Source organism: Musca autumnalis, unplaced genomic scaffold (genome assembly GCF_047663935.1).
Source record: "Musca autumnalis isolate F117 unplaced genomic scaffold, ASM4766393v1 scaffold_3, whole genome shotgun sequence".
NCBI lineage: Eukaryota > Metazoa > Arthropoda > Insecta > Diptera > Muscidae > Musca > Musca autumnalis.
In genome coordinates, this window is record NW_027411866.1 from 152,910,870 (window position 1) to 152,920,912 (window position 10,043).

Sequence of the window (10,043 nt, forward strand, 5' to 3'; positions counted from 1 at the left end):
TGAAATTCTGTACAAACTCTGTTTGGGTCCGTGAGTAATAATGGACTAAATATGAACAACATCGCGTAATATTTTGGTATAGCCGTCATACAACGGTACCTCCTGATATTCGATATTTTGATGATTTAAGCAACCCTTTCCTTCCAAATTAGTTGTTATTTGGTACTTAGGGTTTATAGTGGTCACTAAAACTTTCCACCAAAAATCGTGGACATAGGTCCACGTTTGGGTAAAGGTCCCTTTTTAGATACCTCCACATTTTCAGGTGTTTGGGGGATTTAAGCTAAATTTTCCAACCAATTTGGGTGTAATTTGGTATTTGGGGTTGCCAGTGGACACAAACATTCTCTACCAAAAATTGCGGACATAGGTGTACGTTTCGGTATTGCTCCCATATAACGGTACATCCCAATATTCGGTATTTTGAGGATTTTGTTTGCATTTTCAGGCCAAATAAGCTGAATTTTGGCATTGGAGATTCTCGTTGGTTATACATACATCTTCTCCACCAATAAATTGCACAGTGTAGCCAAATTCAATATCTATGGGAAATCCTACTGAATACCCTGCGACACAAAATGGAAGTCAAGGAAGATCTGGGGGTGGAAAATTTCCTTTCGGAATGAAAGCCCCTATTGAGTATATTAAGAACCCCAAAGGATCACGTAGCTGAGATTTCTGAGTTATTTGGTAATGAGTTTTTTATTCACCGCCAACATTGTTTGAGAAAGTAGGTTTATATCCCTATTTGGAGATAGTGTTTCATCAGTTTAAGATGAATGTTTTCAGTTAAGTAGGGTGAGGAATATTTCTGTGATATATATTGTCCTTCTAGCAAGTAACACAAGATGACATTTTGTACAAAAATGTTCACCCGAAAATTGTACGAGGGCGGTTCGGAAACTTCTTAGCCTCTCAATGAAAGAGAATAGTTAGTTTTTCAAAAATATTTTTATTAAATGGTTTTATTTAGCTCACCCCGTTTGTTTTATTATTTATTCTTGGGTCAAATTTAGTAATTCAAATTTCACCCTCTTCCTGTCAACCGATTAATCTGAAATTTTGTATACACTTTGGATTTTGGTGACAATACAATTATGTTTATTCATTATCATTATAAATTCAAGATGGCCGCCGCTACAAAATGGCGGATAACGTAGGTTTTATCAATCCCATCAATATGGGTATCAAATGGAAGGGCTCAACAAGCAGAATACAATATACTATAAAAAATTGAAATCCAAGATGGCGGCCGCTACAAAATGGCGGATAACGTAAGTTTTATCAATCATATCTAATGAAAGGGTCAACAAGCAGAATACAATACACTATAAACAATTGAAATCCAAGATGGCGGCCGCTACAAAATGGCGGATAACGTAGGTTTTATCAATCCCATCGATATGGGTATCAAATGGAAGGGCTCAACAAGCAGAATACAATATACTATAAAAAATTGAAATCCAAGATGGCGGCCGCTACAAAATGGCGGATAACGTAGGTTTTATCAATCCCATCAATATGGGTATCAAATGAAAGTGCTCAACCAGTAGAATACAATGTACTATATAAAAGATGGCGGCCTCTACAAAATGGCGGATAACTTAGATTTTATCAATTTTATCAAATGAAAGGTCTCTACAAGTAGAATACAATGTACTATGCAAAATTGAAATCTAAGATGGCCGCCGCTACCAAATGGCTGATAACAATTTTTTATCAATCCCACCAATATGGGTATCAAATAAAAAGGCTTGACAAGAAGAATATAGTGCACTATACAACCTCAATATTAAGATTTAAATTTAGAAATTGAATCTGTAATTTAGGTATCTGATTAATCCAGCCTGAATCCACCACCCAAGTCAAAATTTTTTATCGTGTTGAGGACTGTGTGGCGTTAGGGTGGCTAAAAATGATACGTCGTTAGCGGTACACCACCCAAGTTAAGGTGAAAGGTTAAAACGCGCCGAGAACTGTATGGCATTAGGGTGGATAAAAATGATATGTCGTTAGCGTTTTCCCCTCAAGACTCAGGCGCATCTTGTTGTACATAGCCTTGCCCCTTTATTTGACCTCTGGGGGGGTCGACCGTTTAAATGTCCATTACTCGTGGGATCAAAATGGTAAAAAATATATAAAAAATACAAACACAAATAAAACAGAAACTGCAACACAACGTAAACGAAGGCTTCAAAAAGCGAAAGAAAAGTATAAAGCAAAACGAGCTAAAGAAGGTGAAGGTGATAGAAATAGTCGATTACAGAAACGACGGGAACAATTAGCGTCAAAAACACCTGAGCAATATGAGGCCAGGTTAAAAAAGCAACGTCAGCGATATACACAAATGACGGCGTCAGAAACGCCAGAAGAATAAGAATAGTGGGGATCCCAGGCACCCTCTAGGCAGTTCTACTTTGCCATGCACTTTTTCGGCTTTTACAAAAATGTCATAAAACGACAAACGCCAAAGCAATCATCCAGGCATTAATACCTTGCGCAAGAGTAAATTTCTTGCTTCGCCATCTTTGAATACCTCTCCGGCTTTTACATATGTCAAAAGCCAGAATTTGCTTCAACTCTATCGCAATCACCATCTCCGGCTTTTACGAAGGACAAAAGTCGAGTATTTAGCCCTTCTTCGTCGCGCTCAAATACCTCTCCGGCTTTTACCAAGGTCAAAAGTCGAATATTTAGTCCTTTTTGGCTTTTACTGATGTCAAAAGTCGAGAACCGCGTTTGTTGGATCGGTCTTCGGACAACACCAAACTCTTCCTTAGATAGGAATGTGCTCCTTGGAACCTCGAGAGTAAGTATTGTGCATAATGGTAAATCGTATAGCGTTCGTGCTATCATAGATCCAACGTCCAAAGTTTCAATTGTGTCAAAGAAACTTAAGAAAACTATTGGGATTTCTACTTGCCCTGCCAGATCTTCTTCTAGTAAATTGAAATCTGGTACCCCAAGAGAAGTTTGTTCTCTTCAGTTGTGTTCTCCTAAAAACACTTCCAAAATTTTTGAAACTTCGGTATTAGTCCTACCTAATGTCAAACGGAAAGTACTCTCACTTCCACCTATGTCGAAATTGAGGACTCGGATTCCTCATTTAGAATTCTTTTGATGACAATCCAATAGACTTGCTACTTGGTGCTGATCTCTACCCCCAGTACTTGAAGCTGAACCGCTTAAAGTAGTTTTAGATTCATTGCTGGCTCAGAACTCTATTTTCGGGTACCTCCATACAGATTCAGTTCCTCCGGTATCTAGTGCCTAATCTCGCACACAAAATTGGAATCGACCACTTCAGAAATCACAATTTAGTGAATACTTGTTAAGCTTAATAACTTAAATCGCTTGCACCCTGTCCTGAAAATTAATATCAGTATATTATACATAGCTCACTTAGGAATCTGAATGTACGTTCTTTCCTAACGTTGAAATGACTTCTGCCATGTCCATACCAGCATTTGAATCACGTCGTTCGTTCTCATAACTACGTACACGAATTAACCCGTTCATACGACATGGTACACAATTCATAGCAACATGATTCATATTTTCATAGTTTTTGTTTACTGATTTTAAAGAAAGTTTCAGCCAAAAGACGAGTAAAGTTAATTGATATGAAATGAAAAAATATTTGTCCTTCTTACGGATATCTATTCAATATAAAATTATATTATTTTCATTAAAGTTTTCTATTTTTTCTCAAAATTTTTCTATTTTAAAAATTAACGAGAGAGACCTGCCAAAATAACTTTTTGGTATACAGACTTTCCGGCAGGCATTTGATTTTTGTTTCTAAATTTCTACGCGAATTTGAAACGATGCAAAAGAAATTTAACTGCAATGAAAGAGAAGACCAAATTTGCTATGATTTGAATGTATACTAGTCGTTAAACCGTTTACTTTTCATTCATATTTTGAAGTTTTTCTAAAAATGTTTGGATTTTTAATACATTTTTATTTTTTTATTTTTCCTGTCATAATTAATTTATTTCGATAAATTCTCTCATTTGCTAGAGATGGGACACATTTTATCGTCGTTCTGATAGTAATTTTAATTGATCGTTCTCAACATTTTGAGTAGGAAATGAAGTAATTATATCGTAATATGGGTTCGAACAACGAATATAGAGCGAATTAGCCTTAGTATGAACTAGGCATTATATTCCAATTTTTGTATAAATTGCTAGACACTTCGTCTATCAATGGAGACGGAATGTATAAGTTTGATAGGTTCCATCTCAACTTCCCGAGCTCAATCGATCACGGATGCTGATTGACAACATCAGGCATCTCCTCTGCACGTTCCCTCTGCGGACACCGTAGAGCGCAGATGCCAACGAGCGGTGGTTGTTGAGTTTTCTCTCATTGGAAAATGTAAATGTAGTAGTATACGAGAAGTACTAAAAACCCTTCTGGCCTAGGCAACTCGCAGTGTCGCCAGGTGTCATCTGACATTTTTTTGGAAAGTTTGACAGTTTTTAGCCTAAGCGTACTCAGGTCAGTTTGACATATGACCATGTGTTGAGTTGTTTACAGTTGATTGAGACACCTCAAAAACATGGTTTTTACAACATCGTTGGCCAGGTCTTTTTTCTTGATTTGGTGAATCAAATGAAGTCATTGGATCCCCAGTTGGGGCTGTACGGTGTATGACTATCAATTCCACGTTTTGTCCGGTCAAACAGGCGCTGCACAGTGGTCGCTGCCATTGGCCAAAATTAAAAAATGAAAGTCTAATTTTTGGTAACAAATGTGTTCATATATACTACAAACATGTTAAATTTCTCGAAAATAAATTTGTTATGGATTACTTCTTACTGTAATCTTTGAGAATGGCATCAAAAAAGAGAAAATTTAACAGGTTGGATTTCTAGGTGAATTCAGTGCAAAAGTTAGGTGAAAGTAAAATATCAATATCAAACTAAATTAACTCTATATTGACTAAACTTAATTCGAGTATTGAAAAACAATGTATTAACTGAATTTTTATGCAGTTTTGTGTTTGTTAATTTTTGGGATTCATTATTGAATACGTGTGTTGACTAAAGGACTTTTGTAATGTCATTTCTTCAATATAATTCAATTTCATGTAAAGTTTTAATTATGTTCCCCCTCTTTTCCCCTAACGAAATTTTTTTTAAAAGATCAGTAGTAGTCTAAGGATTATATTTTTCAAACTTTCAGCTGCATCTTTCCGCATCTTTAGAACTGGTTCCCAAAATACTAAGGGTACATTTCAGGGTATTTTTGTCATTTTTTTCAAATGTGCAGGTGATACATTTCAGTTTTAAATATATAGAAGAGGCATTGTGAGGTTCAGTTATATGAAGGATACGTTAAAATGTGGTCCTCAATGTAAAATTTGAAAAATTCAACAATTTTGATTGATTATTACGGCTAGAACCATAAAAATACCGAATATTGAGCGGTACCTATTTATGGGGACAAAATCAAAGGGTGGACCTACATTAATCGACAATTTTCTGGGGGTAGCCTACATCCACGAAAGATTAAGTGGCATTTCTGCCCTTTCGATTTAATAACTTATATGAAACCCTCAAAATTCCGAAAATCGGTCGGTACAATTACATGTGGACCATATCAAAACGTGGACCCAGTTCAAAAAAATTTTGCTAGAAGGTTTTCTAACACTAGGGAATACCGATAGCCAAATTTTAGCCAATTTCACTGAAAGATGTGGTCAAGACCACCAAAATGCCTGTTATCAGGGGGTACCGTTCTATGGGGGCTATACCTAACCTTGGACCTACATTGAATTTTTTTTGCTTCTTTTTATTTGTGTTGCTAAACTAGCCTTTACTGAAATTTTCGTATTGTTATCTGCTCAGGAAGTATTTTTGGCCGCATTTCCCATACAAGTTCGACCACAGTGCGCTGGTTTGAATCGATGTGTGAGAGCTCGCATTGTCATGATGCAGAACAATTCGTTCTTTTGTTTGTTTTTCGAATTTCTCAGGAGATTTCAGGCAAACAAATTGTAGTGTAATGCTCAGAATTAACCGTCCTTTATTTCTCAAGCCGTGGAGTCGCCACACGGTCAGTATTGCCGAAGAGACAGGCGAACATTTGCTTCGAAGGTCTATTTCCATGAACAACTCTGGTTGGATTTGGCTCGCTTTCGAAGACCCAAACGGTCGATTCCTGTTTTGTTTCGGGCTTCTAAGCATAGATCCAAGATTCATCATCTGTGATGATCTTATAAATGCCGTTTGAAGCACAGCGATTGTTTTTATTTACAATTTCTTTGCTCCAATTCACAAGAGTCTTTTTTGAGCGATTGACCAATTTTGCTGAATCTAGCGAGAAAAATCCATTTTTGCGGCCAGGTGTTCATGCAATATCGAGTGTTCGTTGGTGGAATAAATACCCAAGGATGTCTCTGACGGTATTTAACATGGCGATCTTGGATTATCCGTTCAGGCACGGCTTAATTTTTTTCTGGCTCAACTGTCGTTTTTGGACGTCCTTCGTTTTTAGCGACCGTCCGCCACGATTGAATTCATTGAACCAGTTTTACATAGTCCTATAGGATGGTCCTTTATCACATACAAAGATTTAGTTTCATCGATGCACTCTTGCCGTGATTATCCACGTCGAAAGTTGTGAAAAATTTTCGGACGAAAATGTTCACAAGTAAATTCAATTTTTTTGCAAAGCAATTTTTTCAAGTCACTGTAAAGAACCCAACACATGGTCATTTCGCTCATTTACTCAAAGTGTGATACATCTCAAAAAATGGAGTTTCGAGAAAAACGCGTTTCAAGTTGGCGATTGAAATTTGGCTTCCCAACTTAAAAATACTATCAGGGCAATCATGAATATTTCCCTCGGAATTTTCCGCACGGAAAATAATTTTAAAAAGTGAAATTCTTTTAAAATCATTATTTTAAAACCTTGAAAACTACTAGGATCATTTAATTATGGAATATTTTTGCCGAATCGACAAAAATATTCCCTTTTTGAACATAAATATGGAAATAAAAAAATTTGAAATTGGGAAAAGGGAACAAATTCTGCACGGACTTTTTGTTCATGATTGCCCTGTATTACACAAATAATAAAATAACTACTTGTGCCATATTTTGCAAGCAGGTTGCCAGATATCAGACCTAAATTTCTGTGCAAGATCGAGCATGATTTGAAGTGTTTTAGTGCTTCATAAACTCAAGAAACTTTTTTGTTGAATTATGCCAAACTCGTAGTAAATTGGCTGTATCTCGTTGAGTTTTAGAGATATAGGCAAGGAAATCTGACACAAGATAAAAGTCTTAGAAAAAATAGAAATTGCTAACTCAGAAAACGCATTTTTTTAGTTATGTCACTCTTTGAGTAAATGAGCGATATGTCAAACTGACCTGAGTATGCTTAGGATAAAAACTGTCAAACTTTCCATAAAAATGTCAAATGACACCTGGCGACACTGCGAGTTGCCTATGGCAGAAAGTTTGTAGTGCCCCTCATAAATCGACTCAGATCCTCTGCGATCGCTGCAATTCTCTGCGTTCACTTGTCAGTCAATCGTTGAATAGTTAACTTGTCGCGTATTAACCAAATGTCTCGCGTTAATATTAACCAGCCTCTGTCGCCACCCCAGATTACAAGGTAATCTTTTTTGTTGAATTGAAAAGGAATAAACATCACCAATAAACCAGCATATTATTTAATATTTAAACTGATACTGTTGTATTTTATTTTTTTGTTCTTTTCTCCACCTTCACTGCTCATCATACGGTAACTGAGCTATCCTTGAATTATTGAAGACACCTATGGATTTCCCCTCACTCACCTATAGAGTTGTGTCGTTCCGGAACGAACTATTTCAAAGGAACTACTCCACAAAAGGAACGACCGGTACTAGGTCCCACTATGCGGTTCAGCTAGTTCCTTTTGCTCCCTCGTTCGTTTTTCTCATATTCATTTTGCTCTTCTCTTTTAGTTAGTTCCATCAGTTCATTTACCATCAGTTGTCTCTCTCTCCTTTTCTTTTATTAGTGTATAAGAAATATCATAGTGTCATTTCGTTTTTCATTTCTTACTAAACTGATCTTTGCGGAATTAAAAAAAGCAATTGAAGTATTTTTAATTAGCAAAACGATTGTAAATTTGTTTTAAATATTTGTAATCTACCATGAAGAAAGCCGAAAACAATTTATTTTTCTTTTTTTTTTTTGATGAAGAAGAAATACGAACGATATGAACTGAGTGAACGAGTATGGGTGTAAGGATGGTACTAAAGGAACTATGGAACTAACTGAACGACCCAGTTCCTTTTGCGGAACGGAACGAAAAAGATCGAATCGCAAAAGGAACGAGATTGTCCAACTCTACTCACCTAACGAGTACTATTACAACACACAAAGTGAACGCAGACTTTTTGGGGCACTAATTTAGCCATGTAACACTTTTATACCGCAATCGTCATAATAGTAATGTATTTTCTGGAATTTTTCTTTGTATTCTTGTACTAAAGAGTCCGAATAAAATATTTATGAAAGAAAAACTGTATTCATTTACCCATTTATATAATGTTTTAGTATCATTTTTGAAAAGTAGCAAGGTGAACGCAGACTTTCTGGGCTATGTGTATATACTTTACAGTCGCAAATGATTAATTCGATGTGTTACAAACAGAAAAACAAACTTAATATACCCTTCATACTAAAAATGTAGCTAAAATCCTCATAATACCTTAAATCGGGTAGTACCGTTATATGGGGCTATACAAAAACGTGGACCTATATAGTCCATCTTCAAGCTTGTCCTGCCTATGGAAAAAATACACTCGGGTGAAAAATTTTAGCGTTCTATCTCAATTATTGTTGACGCTACACAGTGGTCGAAATCACTGATCTAGCGGAGCGAAATTAATAACTTGGAAACGAATGGAGATATCTTTCTGAAATTTTGCACAAACTCAATCTGTGTCCGTGGGTAATAATGGACTAAATATGAACAACATCGGCTAATATTTTGGTATAGCCCCCATATAACGGTACCTCCTGATATTCGGTATTTTGAGGATTTAAGCCACCCTTGCCTTCCAAATTAGCTGTAATTTGGTACTTAGGGTTTCTAGTGATCACTAAACCTTTCCACCAAAAATTGTGGTCATAGGTCCACGTTTGGGCATAGGCCCCTTTTAAGGTACCTCCCGATTTTCAGTATTTTGGGGGTTTAAATTAGGCCAAATTAGGTGTAATTTGGTATTTGGGGTTCCCAGTGGACGCAAACATTCTCCACCAAAAATTGTGGATATAGGTCTACGTTTTGATATTGTCCCCATATGACGCATACAAAAAATCAACAAATCTTAAATTTGCAAGAATTAATAATTCATCCAATCTTTTTTTCTTCTGGTTTGGAATATTTGAAATTGCTAAACATATTTATATGCGTACGATAAACTTACTTAATAGTTTCATGAAAATAAATGTCTACCTCGAAAGAGGCTACTTTAAGACAAAACAGTGGCCGACAAGAAATCTTCATAACATTGTTCTCGTGTGAATTATATTTATGTATGAAAAAGGTAAACATTTAAACAAGTTTTGATATATATGTATATTAAGTCTCATCTGTCAGCAAATAAAAAAATCTTTCCTTGAAAACCCTCCCCCCTCCCCCTCGATGGTAGGGTACATTTTTGAAACCTATATTTTTGGATACTTTTTAAATTAATTTTAAAAAATTATAAAAAAAATAAATTAAAAAAGTAAGCATGGGGAATTACTGTCAATATATGTAACCGTTTCACAAAATATAAAGAACATGATTTAAATGCGCAAGCGCGACTTTACATTTGTGCAAAGTTGACTGCTCGAAATTTCGAACGCTGCACAGTGGTCGAAATCACTGATCTAGCGGCCCGAAATTAATAACTTGGAAACGAATGGCGATATCTTTCTGAAATTTTGCACAAACTCAGGCTGTGTCCGTAGGTAATAATGAACTAAATATGAACAACATATGCTAATATTTTGGTATAGGCCCCATATAACGGTACCTCCCAACAT